Source organism: Emys orbicularis, chromosome 9 (assembly GCF_028017835.1).
Source record: "Emys orbicularis isolate rEmyOrb1 chromosome 9, rEmyOrb1.hap1, whole genome shotgun sequence".
Lineage (NCBI taxonomy): Eukaryota > Metazoa > Chordata > Testudines > Emydidae > Emys > Emys orbicularis.
In genome coordinates, this window is record NC_088691.1 from 85,813,793 (window position 1) to 85,829,375 (window position 15,583).

A 15,583-nucleotide genomic window follows, 5' to 3' on the forward strand; every position below is an offset into this window, starting at 1 on the left:
AAATATCTGAATAAAGAATCAGAATATAAGGGAAAATACTGAACTTTTGTTACATTCAGTTGAAGAGAAAAAGCAACACTGCATGTCTACACTACCAATATAATCTGTAGAGGACTTGTTGAAAGTTGCTGGTAGAAAATGTATGAAGATAAAGAAAACCTTTCTCAAATTCTCATTCACAATGAGTCTTTCTTATCTTAATCATTACAAGAATAAAATGTTAGTAATTACTATCAATGGACAGCACTGACTTTTGTTGAGGAAAACTCTTTGAAAAGTATTGAGCTGACACACTAGAGAGGTGCAAGCTGTCCCATCTTTAAAGCAGTAATTAATATAGGGATGTAGTATATTCTACTTCTGAAGTTTTATTATTCTGCTTTTTTGTTTTCAGAAACATAGACATAAGTAGGATTTGAAATAAGCACACAAAGAATCCAAGTTTGGCAGATTTAGGGTATTTCAATGAATGAATGATTTTCCAGCTTCTAAGCCTTCATTTGAAAAAAAATTACTTTCTGCTTGTGAAGGCTGCTTGCAGAGTGCAAACTAATGCAGTACAGTATAACTAATATAGTAGAGTATCTTCACTGCAGAATATATAATACAGTATATTCAACCATCAATTATCCAAAAGCCCCTGTCACTTACATGGTCAGAGAAGTATGGCCTGGACAATGGAAGTTGCCAACAGGCTCATCTCAGTGACAAAAAGGGAGTGGCAGGAAAAGGACATGAGCTAGATTAAGCCTTTATACACCTAAGGGCTTCTGCATAGAAATTTGTACCAGGTAGAGTAGTGGGGAGGAGGGAAGAGTGCTTCAGGCAGCTTCAACCTCTCTTCCTGGTTCCTCCTATCATCCCTTCTGACCTCAGCAGGCCTTAGCCCAGGCCACAGGGATACAGGCTCTGAAGGCTTTAAATAAAGAGTCCAAAGCCTTGATTATCCAAAGTTTGCATTGTCTTGCCTTTCTGAGTCTGCCTCCAAAAGGACTAAAAAGCATCACAGAGGGAAGTGTGAACTCCTTAATTTGTCTCAGAAGGGCATCAACTTATTACTGTTTAAATATGAATATTTCAGAAACATCCTGCTAATGTGCTTATTTATGGTAGCTATCTGAACCAGTAATGCCCTGATGCTCTCTTAATTAAATCAGCAGTTCTCAAACATTTTCATAGGGTGAGCCATGCCATAATAGAGTGACTCATGGACCACTTACACACTCATTCCTAATTGCACAGATCATCTCCCTTCCCATTTGCGACCGCTTAGCAATCCTGTACTTGAAATGGTAAGATTAGCAAAATATTTAGTAATTTTAGACTGTCTTTAAAGTGATTTCCACCACCCCCCTTTTTGCAAAAAGTTAATCACGCTATTTTTGCAGAAATAGAGGTGGGGATCAGTGACTAAGAAGGAAAATATTAATAATCTCATCCATTTGACAAGAGAGAAACAATTGGGACTATTTAGAAAGGAGAGGAATCAGAAGTGACCTGATAGAGCTATACTAAATTATACATAAAATAGACAAAGCACATGTGAACAAGTGATATCCAATGGACTTTAAAGGCAAAAAAAAAAAACTTCTAAAAGGAAATACATTTTAATATTGCATATAATTAACCTGTGGAACTCAATACCTGAAGATATCAAGACCAACTACTTAGTAGGATTCAGGAAAAAAGTGTACATTTATATGGCTAACAGGAACAGCCACATTTATATTAGGATGAAAAATATTTTGTGGCCACTTCATTTCAACTGGAAAAAAAATCTGGAGCACAATTTTTCAGCAAGGGGTAGATTCTGTGTCAAATTCTTCGACCGCAGAATTATGGAATGAATGGGACTTGGAGCTTTAGTCTGAGGCTTGATTCATGTTAAAGTACTTTGGGGTTGTCTGACGACTATTGTATAAGGGCAAAGTATTATCATAGACCTTTTTCAGGTGACAGAAATAGGCCTATGCAGGATTGTTCCCTGCAGTATGTTTTCTGGTGCTTTTTCCAGTCTACTTATAAAAGTTTCAAATCATTGGTGTTCCACCATTTCCTTGGGAGATTATTCTGTAACCTTTTCATGGTGGAATAGTCAGGACAATTTTCCTGATATTAAGTATAAATTCTCCCTTTTCTTAACTTTTATCCCCTTATTCCTAGTTATAAACTATCTTAAATACGCCCCCCCCTTGTGTTTATACCTTTCAGATACTTAATGGCTATTATGCCACCGCTTCATTGTTATTAAGCCAAGATTTTGTTAGCTTTTACATCCTTATGATTGCTTTGCTTTTGGCACCATACTGGAAAGCAGAAGGTTTGTGATCATACAGGGAAAGGCAAGTGGGCTGCATGGAAGGGAAAGGTAGCTAAAGAAGGGTACGTTCCAAGTGTAGCCACATCTGCAGCCACTAAGTGTGAGCTATATGTAGCCTTTGACAGGGCCGCCCAGAGGGGGGGGCAAGTGGGGCAATTTGCCCCAGGCCCCGCAGGGGCCCCCACGAGAGTTTTTCGGGGCCCCTGGAGCAGGGTCCTTCACTCGCTCCGGGGGCCCCGGAAAACTGTTGTGGGGCCCGGGCCCCCAGAGCTTCTTCCACTCCGGGTCTTCGGCAGCAGTTTGGCGGCGGGGGGTCCTTCCGCTCCGGGACCCGCCGCCGAAGTGCCCTGAAGACCCGCAGCGGGGGGTCCTTCCGCCCTGGCAGGGCCGGCTCCAGGGTTTTGGCCGCCCCAAGCAGCCAAAAAAAAAAAAAAAAAAAAAGCCGTGATTGCGATCTGCGGCGGCAATTCGGCGGAAGGTCCTTCACTCCGAGCAGGAGTGAGGGACCGTCCGCCGAATTGCCACTGAATAGCTGGACCTGCTGCCCCTCTCCGGAGTGGCCGCCCCAAGCACCTGCTTGCCAAGCTGGTGCCTGGAACCGGCCCTGCGCCCCGGGACCCGCCGCCGAAGTGCCCTGAAGACCCGCGGCGGGGGGTCCTTCCGTCCCGGGACCCACCGCCGAAGTGCCGGGTCTTCGGCGGCAATTCGGCGGCGGGGCCCCCCTGCTGCCGAAGACCCCAGGCCCCCTGAATCCTCTGGGCAGCCCTGGCCTTTGATCATCTAGCCAGAGGGAGGAGTGGGGAGGGGATCCACAGCTTCATGTAGTATTTCTTCCTGGAAATGCATACTAACTTGGAATGCCATTTCCATTGCAAGTTACTGCTATTCTGAGTGACCCTATGAGTCAGGGTATGTCATTAGGGAGCAACCTGGCCAGGTGCTTCATTCCTTGGTGCTAGGGAAATACTTCTAGAGCACCTGTTCTTCTAATAATTCCTTGCCCTGCAAACTGGAATCTGAAAACTCTTCTATCCTAAGTTACTGGGCACCTCCTTAAATTAAGGCAATGAGACTTGCAAGTGAGGTACATCAACTATAGGCTGTGTTGTGCTATATGCATATTTCGCATAGCACTGACCATACTCCCAAAGTCCTTTCCTGGCAGCCACCGGGCTCAGTGTAAAATCTGGGAGGGAATCATTGGGGACACTCCCTCCTGTAGTTGTTCGAAACTTCTGTTTAGGAATCTTGCAGGGATGTTCCCAGGACAATGCATCTGATATACACCAAAGCAGAGTTGGACACCTCTGCTCCTCCGGCCCCCAGAAACAAAAAACAGGTTGGATTTGAGGTTTTCTCTTTTTTTAAAAAAAAAAACACCATTAGTTTTAATGAGAAATTAAATCTTTGAGATGACTTCATTAGGTGACAATGTATATTCATTATATTTAAAAGAGAGACCACAGAGTGTTGTAGGAGCATAGAGAAAATGTTTTCGTACTGCCACTTCAGCCAAAAGAGATGAGCACAGTCTGTGTCCATTTTTTATAGAGGTCAAGGTTCAGGTGAGAATAAATCCCGGTTGTAAGATCTGCCGGCAGTGCAGCAAATAGAGGCAGTTACTGTACTGTTTTCAATGTCCCTGGGGAATAAAGCAGAGCCGGTATAGCGGCAGCAGAAGGAGCAATAGCAGAAGCAGCATGGACAGCACATGGAGGAAGGGAATGAAGTTGTCACCTTCCCTCCTTCAATAACGGCTTGCATGGCAAGTGTTATATCACTTTCCAGCAGAGGGATGCTCCTCCATTTGCGGCATAGATATTTTCTGTAACTTGTTTCTTTTTGGTCATACAGAAGACATAAACATAATTTGTGTCTCTGCTTTGCAGTTTCACTGTGAATAGGATAATCAGTGTTGTGACAAGGAGAGGTGACAGGGCAAGTGTAGAATCTGAAAGCATCCAATTTGAAAGGGCTGGTAGGAGTTGCTGATTGAGGTGAGAATTGTAAAACAGGAGTACCATAATCCCTTAGTATTAGACATGACAGCAGCGTGTGGTGAATTAGCTTTCTCTTCAGTGCACAGAAGACCCATGTGTATTGGGCTTTTCCTTAGTGTTGGAGTTACTCACTAGGTCTTGCTGTGAGAACATATGCAATATAGTAGGTTCAGGGGCAGGGCCGGCGCTTCCACTAGGCTACCCTAGGCGGTCGCCTAGGGCGGCAGGATTTGGGGGGCGGCATTTTGCCGCCCTCGGCGGAAATTCGGCTACGGAGGTTCTTCCGCTCCGGGTCTTCGGCGGAAATTCGGCGGCGGGTCCTTCACTAGCTCTGGGACCCGCCGCCGAAGTGCCCCGAAGACGCGGAGCGGAAGGACCCCCGCCGCCGAATGCTCAGAGGAGGAGCGCTGCCGCCTAGGGTGGCAAAAACCCTGGTGCCACTCCTGTTCAGGGGTTCAAAGTAAAGGACATGATCCACTCCTGGTGCACACATCTACCTTTTACTGCTGTAAGCTGAAATCATTGTGTTAGTACAAATGAGTGTGACAGCAGAACCTGCAGGAGCCATCCTGCTTAAATAGGTTGGCTATAGCCAGTTGCATTGCTTCCTGGACTCTGTCAGAAGCCATGATTAATTACTTAAAAACCCTATAAAATTACAGATCGCATAATTTATTGATTGTTACATAGTGTCACTGATGGACATGGCACAGTACAGGTGACTAACAAGGTAGTCATTTTGACAAGTAGATGATATTATTCCCTTGGATATTTTACAAAACATCCCTTGGTGACTTTGTACATTCTGAGGGCCCTTCACTTTCCTTAACCCCACTTCCGATCTATCTCATGTGTGCTCATTCCTGTAGTATCTAGGTGATAAAATCAACAGAATCAGTCTCTGAGAATGAACTGTCTCCTCTGCTCCTTTCCTGATTAGTTGTATTTCTGTAGATTGACTGAATGACTTTCACTTTTGCAGGGAGGGTTGGATGCATCCACCTCTAAGATCTGTCAATGGCACTCCCTAAGACAGCAAAAATGATGCATTTCTGGAGAGTAATGCATGTCATTTTCCCTTCAATATCATTTGTAATTTATAGGCCATATTTTGCTTTCAGATGCATGTGCAAGACTCCAAATTATTTAAGCTATTGTATGTTTTAGAGAGAGGTAGGTGATTAGAACATGATATAAAATGTGTAAGACCGAATTGTGCTTTCTTTAGAAAAAATCAAATCTTGTGGGGAGGAGATTTCAAAATGAAGATGTGGATAAAGCAGATTTAATGTTTGACTGCTGTTGGCCTTGTAACTTCTCCATGTGGACGGAGAAAAAAATGTGTTCCTTGGGTGAATGCCTCTATTTCTCCACTATTGTATTGACCTTCTTCCCCTTTCAGTTCACTCCCTTATGTTGATCCCAGGAGATGTGTGTAAACCCAAAAGCACCATTTTGCCAACTGAGGTTTCAGTGAAAGACACTAAGTAGCAGTTCTATTCTCAGGGCGTTAACAAATACTCAGTATCTGCTGGGCATCTGGATGCTAAATTTGCCTATATTGTAGGAAGGGGAATTGGACTGTACAATGAACTGAGTAGCACAGAGTGAACAATTGGGTCAAACTCTGTATACCTGTCAATGTTCATGCAACCTGAACCTCAGACACTGACAGTCTTAAGGATCCAAGGCTCTGATCCTGCAAACATTTACACACACACATAATTTTATTGATGTATTTCTACTTAAGTCAGTGGGACTACTCACATGAGCAAAGCTATTCATGTGCCTAAGTGTTTGCAAGATTGGACCTGTGGGATTAGGGTTGGGGGGGGAGGGGGAAAGGAAGAATCCACACTAAGATAACTGGAGAATCCTACAAGATTAAAAATTAATATTCTGAAAAATTTGGAAACAATATTAAAATTCTGTTCATTTTAAATTTGTTCTAGTAAAAGTAACTTCCTGCATCAGAGACAGAAAGAAAAGAGAAATTCCTGACAGGCACACTTAAACTTTAGTTCCTTATAGTTAAAGCAATTTTAGAAGACAGATTTAATATCTTGTAGTGCTGTAATTCCTCTAGAGACTTTACTGTTATGGTCAGAGAATATGCTGAATGTTCTAAAAATTTTCTCTTTAAAACATCACTTATGAAAAGCAAGACCTATTTTTCTCCTCTAGCACTTTTTACTCATGACCTGACATATGCAGAAAAAGAATGATGCTGCAGTTAGATTGTATTTGACTTTTTCCTGTTACTTTTTATGAGTAATTTAGAAGTTGATCAATAACTATATTGCATTTTAAAATAATGCCGTGAAAAGGTGGTACACCTCTACCCCGATATAATGCTGTTCTCGGGAACCAAAAAATCTTACCGCGTTATAGGTGAAACAGAGTTATATCGAACTTGCTTTGATCCGCCGGAGTGCGTAGCCCCGCCCCCCCCGAGCACTGCTTTACCGCGTTATATCCAAATTTGTGTTATATCAGGTCGCGTTATATCGGGGTAGAGGTGTATGCTGTAACTTTGGCAGAGCTTGCCTGAAACACCCATCTCTTTTAGCAGGTGTTGACCCTCCTGGGAAAGTGTTAAGTGGGTTTTGCTGACTCAGTGGTGCAGCTGGCTTGTTATCGCACCCAAAATAAAGATTTAAGAAGACACCTAGGGTTTGGACCAGACAGGTCCTGAGGGAAAAAGCCCTAGGAGCAGCTAAAACCTCTAGAGACAATTTAGACTAAGACAAAGCACAGGGATAGCTAAATCTGAGAAGAATATTTAGTCTGGAGTTTCATGTCATATTGGTTTTGGAATTGCCATTTTGTTAATCTATCAGGCTGCAGGAGGGATGAGATTTTGTTTGCAGTGAGGCAAGGGATTCCACCCATTCCATATCAAAGATTTAAAGTGGTCTATGTAAGGATAGTGGAAAGATTATAGTCTACGAAAGGGCCTCCTGTAACTAGAATCCATTTCTAGTTTAGGGAATTGGTGAGTTTCTTTATTTCTGGAGCAAATCTTTGAGCAATCAACAGGAACGTTTTCCATAAGTATAGTGGCATTACTGCTCTAAGTGAAAGGTACACATGCTGGAAGAGAGCATAAAGAAGAGCAACTATAGGCAGTCCTCTTGATAAGTTTCAGAGATTTGTGTTCTTACTCTTCTGTCATTGTCACAAATGCAACACTTCCCTCCAAAGTACTGTATGCAGTAAAAAGTATTTACTCAGAAAACTGCAGCAACGTCCGGCTTTACAGCTTGTTTCAAAAGTGTGAAGGGACTTGAATTTCTAATCGTTCTTTTTAGAAATACTCAATTTGTATTGTACACTCCACTATAAAGCACTCAGTGTGAGCTTTGTGACAAGATTTTGATGAGCACCAAGTGTCCCTTGGAAACAGATGAAGATGCAGTCTAGCATAGCCAGATAACCTAAAGTGTTCACAAATGCACCTCACTCGCTAAGAGTGAAGCTATTAAAGATGTAGGAGTGCAGTAGCACTGTCCTGAAATAGGAGTTGTAAGAAGAAATGTGTATCTTTAGCAGTGTTGATTTCTGCATTTCCACAAGAAGGAGGCAAAGTTGATTGCAAAATATATTTATTTCAAATGCTATTTAGGAGTTTCAGAAGCTCTTACAGTAGGGCAGGGGTGGCTAGCCTGAGAAGGAGCCAGAATTTACCAATGTACATTGCCAAAGAGCCACAGTAATACATCAGCAGCCCCCATCAGATCCCCACTGCTCCCAGCACCTCCCCCTCTCTCCCTGCACCTCCCAATCAGCTGTTTTGTGGCAAGCAGGAGGCTCTGGGGGAGGGGGAGGAGTGAGGGCATGGCAGGCTCTGTGGCAGAGCCAGGGGTTGAGTAGTGAGCACATTGGCACCTGTAGCACCAGCCTTGGAGTCGGCGCCTATACAAGGAGTCGCATATTAACGTCTGAAGAGCCGCATATGGCTCTGGAGCCAAAGGTTCTCCACCCCTGCTGTAGGGCTACAACTACACTACTGGCCTTTATATTATAAAAACTGCAACATGCCCTTTCATCTTTTGAGACTACTACAATTTTATCACTGGAATAGATTATGTAAATGCTTATTAGCAGGATCAACATTTGTTCCTTTTTCAGATTGCCTATACAGTCAACTAGCTGTAGCATAGGATTTGGAGTCAAAGTGGCCTGAATTCTGTTTTGGACTCTGCAATTGGTTTGCTATGTGACCTTGGGCAAGTCACTTGACCTTTTAAAGCTCCATTTTTCCCTATCTGTAAAAAAGGGGATAATACCAAAAAAAGTGTAGTGGTTTGTGATTCTCAGGTGAAAGGTGCTATAAGTGCAATGTATTATCATAATTATACCTAACATTAGCTATTAACTTCCTGTTGTTTGGATGCACATTTGCACGCACACATCCCCACACACAGAGTGGGGACTTACCTGATTTTCCTTGGGTTGATATGTATATGCTGATCTTTGCAGAACTAGCCAAGCAAGTTTCCTCTTCCTTGGATACATCCTTATGGATTACAAACAAATATGTTGAAGGGGGACTTTTCTGATGGAGTTCAGAGACAAGTGAAAGATATTGCTTTTAGGAAAAAAATTATTTGATTTATTCTCCAGCATTGCTCGTCAGTTATACTGTGTGTTTCTAGAAGCTCCATGAGGAACTTTTCATCTAAGCTTATTATGGTTTGTAAATTGTTAGGTGAAGCAGTATCCTTCTTAAAATTGGTAGTCGGATCCTACCATAAATTTACTAAGGGCTTGGAAATCATTCCACATAATTTGCAGCAGAAATAACATACAGCTATCATCGTTCTTCACAAACCACCTTCACATACAACTTCCACTTGATAGTTTTTGCTGATAATAGTTTAAAATTGATTTTATTCTTTGGCAACTGGAAATCTTGCCCTGTTTCTTTTGTACATTGTTTAACAGGGAACCACTTACTAGCATTCAGTCTATTTGCTTATTTTATTTTTTAATTTTCATTAGACTCTAAGCCAGTTTGGTAATATGTAGTATTGCTGCTATGGTGTTTGTCATCAGGATTTTTAAATGATTTGTTCTCAGTAGCCTAGATGAGTGTGGTGAGACCTGTACAAACATCAAAGAAGGCAATAATCCCACCCTGAAAAGCTCATAGTTAAACCTTACAATTCCCAAATGATCTTATGCTGTCATTACCATGTTTTTCTTATGCCACTTGCTGCTATAATTAGAGAGATTGTGAGGAGTATGCAGCATAGAAAGTGTTACTTCTGGGTGAATGTAAAATGACAAAGAGAAGTGTGGGTACTGAAGCAGTTATCTGCTCCTGGGCAGCTGGATGATGGCTATCCCACCCCTGCTCCTCTTTGTCTCTACATCAACCCTGATACACCCACCCATTTTCTTGGTGACGGTTAGTAACATGTGGCACCAGCTGTGGGGCACAGGTGATTAGAAAAAAGGAGAAAATTAGTTAACTGTCTCACAGCAGAGCTTGATCCATGTTCCTGAGGAGTGTGGGGCAAAGGAGTGAGGAAGGGGAACTGAATCTATTTATCATATTACAACAGCAAAACAAGATTAAATTAACACATAGATTCACACCACTGACAGGTGAGGGACAGAGCCAGGGCTTTCAAATGCTGCCTCCCTCACACCAACTGCTTTGGTTGCAGACTTAGGCCTATGTTTTCCATCCAGCTGTATAGGGCCCTGCACTTCCAGAAGCCTTGCCAGCCACATCCCTACCAGTGGCATCCCCTCGCACAGCCTAAGCCTACTTCACCTCTGTGATTCCCCTCTGACCAGCTGGCTACAGCAAAGGTCAAAGCCCTGAATGACCTGATTCTCTTCTCCCCCCCCTCCCCAAGAGGGGAGGAGTTGTGGTTAGAGGGAGGCTGTGGAGTACCCAGAGGATGGAGATGACCTGTAGTAGCAGTGCACCATATGTCGTCATGCAAAGCCTAGTACTAGGCCTGAGATGCTGCTCTGTCTGCTGAAGAAGTTGTGGTGGGCAGGCTGGGGCTTGGGCCCAGTCACTCCATCAGGGCTGGACCCTATCTAGGCCCAGCCTGTTGCTAGGCAGGGCCAGGCGTCTTCAGTCCTCTGTAATGCTAGGCTCCCCACCTGCTCCCCAGACTACAGGCCCCAGCAGCCTTGGGGCTGGTTCTTGCCCATCACAAGTGAGGCGGAAGCACAAAGGCTGCTGGGGCTTGTAGGCGGCTGGTTCCCTCCGGGGCTCTGGAGAGGAGGAAGCAGCCGAGCCCCGCCCCGCCTGGGGAGGGACAGGCGCTAGGTGTGGGGGGCATGCGATGCAGGTACCTGCGCGCGGTGCTACCGGTGCCATGGCTGCTGTAGATGGACCGCTGGGTCCGCGGATGGGCACGGGCGAGGCGGGATAACGCCCGGGTGTGCGCCTGAGGGAGCCGCTGCCCGGGTGAGCTCCAGGCAGGCAGCAGCCGTGGAGGTGTCCCTGGTAGGACACGTGTGGGTAGAGGCCTTGCGCCATTAACTGGGGGCGCGCTTCGCCACCTGCTGCCCCAGGAGCCGCTAACGGCCCTGCCCCCCTTGGGTTAGTTGTAGCACCAGCGTACGCTGATCTCCGCTCCCTTGCATCGGGCCGCCCCAGCCGTCTGCGGGTCGGGAAGCGCGGCAGGCGGCGGCATGGGGGACCGTCGTCGGGTCCGGAGGGATGTGGTGAAGATGGTGACGGGAAAGGTGGCCGAGATCATGCGAGATGACCGGTTCGGGGGCTGGAGGTGCTGGACGCGGAGCTCTCCGAGACCTGAGAGTTCAGGAGCCACAGCAGAGAGACCCTAGCCGGGGGGCAGGGCTGGGGTCTCGCTCGCCCTTCACCCAGGCCCACAGCTCTTGAAGGAACTGGGGAGAATCCGTGCGTCACGTGTTACCCTTTACCTCGGGGAATTGTTTGGTCGGTAACAACTCCAGGAGGCGGATTCTGCGTGTCCAGACTAATTAATACAGACTGCCTGGATAATCTTTTGTTAGGGAATGGTGTGGGCTGGGGAAAGGGCTGCTGGGCTCCCCATTCTGTGAGGGCCTGGGCTCAGCAACAGCAACGGGGGTTAGGCGAAAGGGGAGACTACACCGATTTTTTTTTTCTAAAAAAGTGAATGTCAGCAACTGAATTTTTCAATAACCCATTCTCTGTCCTAGCCCAGACAGGAGAAGTGAACAGAGCTCATCCTCTTCATCTCTTGCATGTTGTTTCTATGAATGATACCTAACCATGTCTCGCTCGTCTCCCTCCCCCACAAACTTCCTGCTCCCTGACTCTCAGCCTTTACCAGTTTCCCAGCCAGGGAAGTTTTCTCTTTGCATCATCTTCTGGAGATGGTATTATTACTTGCTAGTATATTCTGAAACATGGAGAGCAACTTCAGAAGTCTTTTTCACTGCCCTTAGCAGTCTGTGCTATAGATCTATAGTTTGTTTCAGGGGATAAGGAAAACACAAAAGGGGTGTCTTCATGAATTCCTAGTTCCAACCCCCCATTATCTTTATCTAGGTTATGTGTAGTAGGGTTGATTTTTTTTCTGTTTTGTTTTGTTTAGGTTTTGCAAATAGGTGTGGGAACGGTTCATGCTGAAGACTGATTCAGGGATGGGGGAAGAGAATTCATTGGCTGAAGAGCTCTCCATTTATTTTGTGTTTGCTGCTATATTATGGTTGAGGGCTTTGGATTTCCTTCGTCTGCTCTGACAGGTCAAACAGCAGAGGTATCTTTCTTGAAAAATTCGGACAGTGATCAGACACTAATGATGCACAGAAGGACTGCAGCTGCTGCCTCTCTGAGCCTATACATGTATTGTCTCTACTGCACACATTACATGCAAGGGAGAAAATTGCCTGAAATCTGCATTACTGTTGTCTTGCCTTGCTTATAAATCTCTGTCTGTGTAGGAATAATGAGCTGTGTCAGAAACTCTTTAATTTACTCTTAGACCTTTGTCAGGATTTTATTTCTCCGTTACATAGCTATAGAGTAGATTCAATTCAGAGTTTTAATCACTGCAAGTTTTATGTTAGTGTGCCATTTATTTGCAGATTCAGTGGAGCCCTTTATGGCAGGGGTTCTCAAACTGGGGGTCGGGACCCCTCAGGGGGCCGCAAGGTTATTACATGGGGGGTCATGAGCTGTCAGCCTCCATCCCAAACCCCGCTTTGCCTCCAGCATTTATAATGGTGTTAATATATAAAAATATATAAAATATATAAAAAAGTGTTTTGAATTTATAAGGGGGGTCACACGCAGAGGATTGCTATGTGAAAGGGGTCACCAGTACAAAAGTTTGAGAAACACTGCTTTAGGGTGACTTGTTGAAATCCGTTGCAAGAGTCAGTCCAGAGAGGTTCACTCAAGTTACCCACTGTGGTGTGGATTTTGTTAGGGTATTCCATTCGGTTACTTCTTGTGTAGCTAATAAGAATAAACTATCACTGTCAAAACAGGTTAATGACAATGTAAGGAAGATTTAAGCATAATTGAGCATTAAAAGTAATCTTGTGTTCCAGAATTGCTTGTATTATTTCCCTCAACTTGTTTTAAAAGGTCTGTACACTAATAAACTGTTCTATAGCAGAAGACGGAACAATGAGACTCGTGTGCATAATGTTGTACAAATTGGATATGTGTGTTTAAAGAAGAAAATCTAGGAATACAAGAATGATGTAGTCTGTGCTTAAAATATGGAGGGAGCACACTTTTCCTTATCCCACTAAAAACAGAGGAAGAATTTCCTCTCCTCAGCCAGTCCAGTGAGAGCCTCACCTCCTGTTTCAGTCTGCTTTTCACATGGGATGTGGTACTGTGCCAGATAACTTTATAACAAGATACCATGGTTGAAAATTGAAGCTAGAGAAATTCTGACAGAAAATAAGGTGCGTATTATTAACAGTGAGGGTAACTAACTATTGGAATAATTTAACAAGGGTTGTGGTGGTTTTTCTGTCACTGACAATTTTCTAAGCCAGGATTGGATGTTTGTCTAAAAGACATGCTCTAGTTCAAACAATAATTAATTCAGGGAAGTCCTATGGCCTGTATTATACAGGAAGTCAGATTAGATTATCACTGTGGTCCCTTCTGTCTTTATAATCTATGAAAACTGAATGGTAGCAAATATGCCAGTCTTTCAGTTAAAACAAACTGAAGGAGTGATTCTGGGAATTACAGATCAGTGTGCCAGAAAAATTGGTTGAAATAATAATCAAAGATAAAATCATGAAATATTAAGGCTAATAGAAAAGTACTGTCAAGGTCTGAGACACAGAAGAATACACAGGAATAAATGGTCAATATTCAGGTTGGCCTAAAGGAAACAGGGGAGTGCTGCAAAGTTCTGTACTAGGACTGGAATAATAGCTAACTATATGCAATTTGGGTTCTAGTTTCTTCTTCTCTTCCACAATACTACATGGCTGAGTTTCCTGTTTATAACCTAAGGCTGCCTTTTCTTGCATGCAGTATTGCCGTGTGGCATTCAGTGTAAGCACTTGAGATAGAGCCTCTCCATTTAAAATGAGTGGCAGCAACAAGTAGGATAAATGGTTTTTCTATGAGTGGTCCTTTGCTTTGGAATGCACTTTATATCTTTGTTCTGCCAAAGCCTGAGTTATTTAACCATCTGGGCACAGTAAAAAGCCCACCTTCTTTCCGCACGTGGGGAAGTGGTGTGTTGATGGGTCATCATTGTAAAGAAGACTCATCTGGTGACAATATGGCAGAAGCTTGGGAAAACCATAGAGAAGATCACACACTGACAGTGAAGGTTTAAAAATAAAATAAGAGCAGATTTGTGTATCAGAAATCATATGGAGTGAATACAGGACATTTAGGGGTTCATGCTGAAAGGGTGTTAATCTTGGCAAGCCAGTTGCTCCTTTATGCCTTGCAGTAGGTTCTATCCCTGAAGCTATTCTGAGAACACACACTCTAAAACACGTGACAAATTAAGCCCTTTTATTTAAAAGACAAAACTATAAGAGTGCTAATACTGCACTTACAACACTCTGATGATCTAATACACCTCTCTGTTTCATATAGGTATCAGCGACTGAAGTGACTCAGGAAGACCTATAGTTCCTGAACTTCAGAATCAGATAAGTTTTTCAATATACAACTTGTTTTCTTCCATTCTCTACATGTTAGTATTTTCTTTATGCACCCCACTTTTGAGTCTTTAAAAGCCTTCCATGCTCTTTTCAGGATTTCCAGGCTGCAGCTGACTTGCCTCACAGGATAAATGCTCAGCTGAATACTGTACAATCACAGGTAAAACCCATGAGCCACTAAACTTATTTCTTTGTCTCTCTCATCACTGTTTGATGTGAAGCATCAGTGGAGTATCAAGTCTTTGAACTCCAGAGGCCTTTGGAGAGCTTCGGGGCCAGCTATCACGTCTTTGATTTCTATTGTTAGAAATTCAGCCTCAGCCATGGCCAGAATGAAATCTGGCCAAGGCCTAGAACCCTGAGCTTTGGCAACCACCTTATTGGTTTCCCGGAACTAATTACTTCTACTTAGTCTGCTATCACTAATTGCCTCAGGTATTCTATTCTCATATATGATCCTTAATCATGGTCTTATATCTGTCTGTTTTAAGCTCCCCTGGGCAGGGACCTTGCCTTCCTGTACTCTCATGCTCGACTTCCTCATAACGTCTTGTCCATTTCCTTCTTTTTGGGGTCCATCAGAAGTTAATACTCAGCACTCCCTACCTGTAACTCCAACCTTAGCATCCTAAGGCTAAATAAATATTCTTAGCACCTGACTTTCCCATTAGTTTTATGAGAAATCTTGGTTCCAGTTGCTCTTTCTTTCTGCATTCACCATAGCCCTTACACCCCATCCCCAAAGCACCAAAGCTCTACGACCCGTCCACCAAGTGAGCAGAGAAACGTATGCTTCTCTTTTGCCTTAACTTCCTTGCCAGGCGACCTCTTTAGCATGGGAATGCTTCTGATCTCTGTGCCTGTTCTGTTCATCCCTGGCGCCTAATACTACTTTTAGCAGCCTGCCTTTAGCTGTGTCGTGTCATGAGATAAACATGTGGGACCTGGCAGGAGAAGGGAACTGAGGCAGTCCTCCCAGTCAAGCAGGGCAAGGAGGAAGTTCCCTGGCACTGGGAGGTGTCCGAAACTGGCTTTTCCTCTCCACCCATTTCCTCCTCTAAATCAGAGTGCATTCTACAGGATCTCACAAGCACCAGGAAATTGGTTAGCTCTGATGAGTAAAAGCACC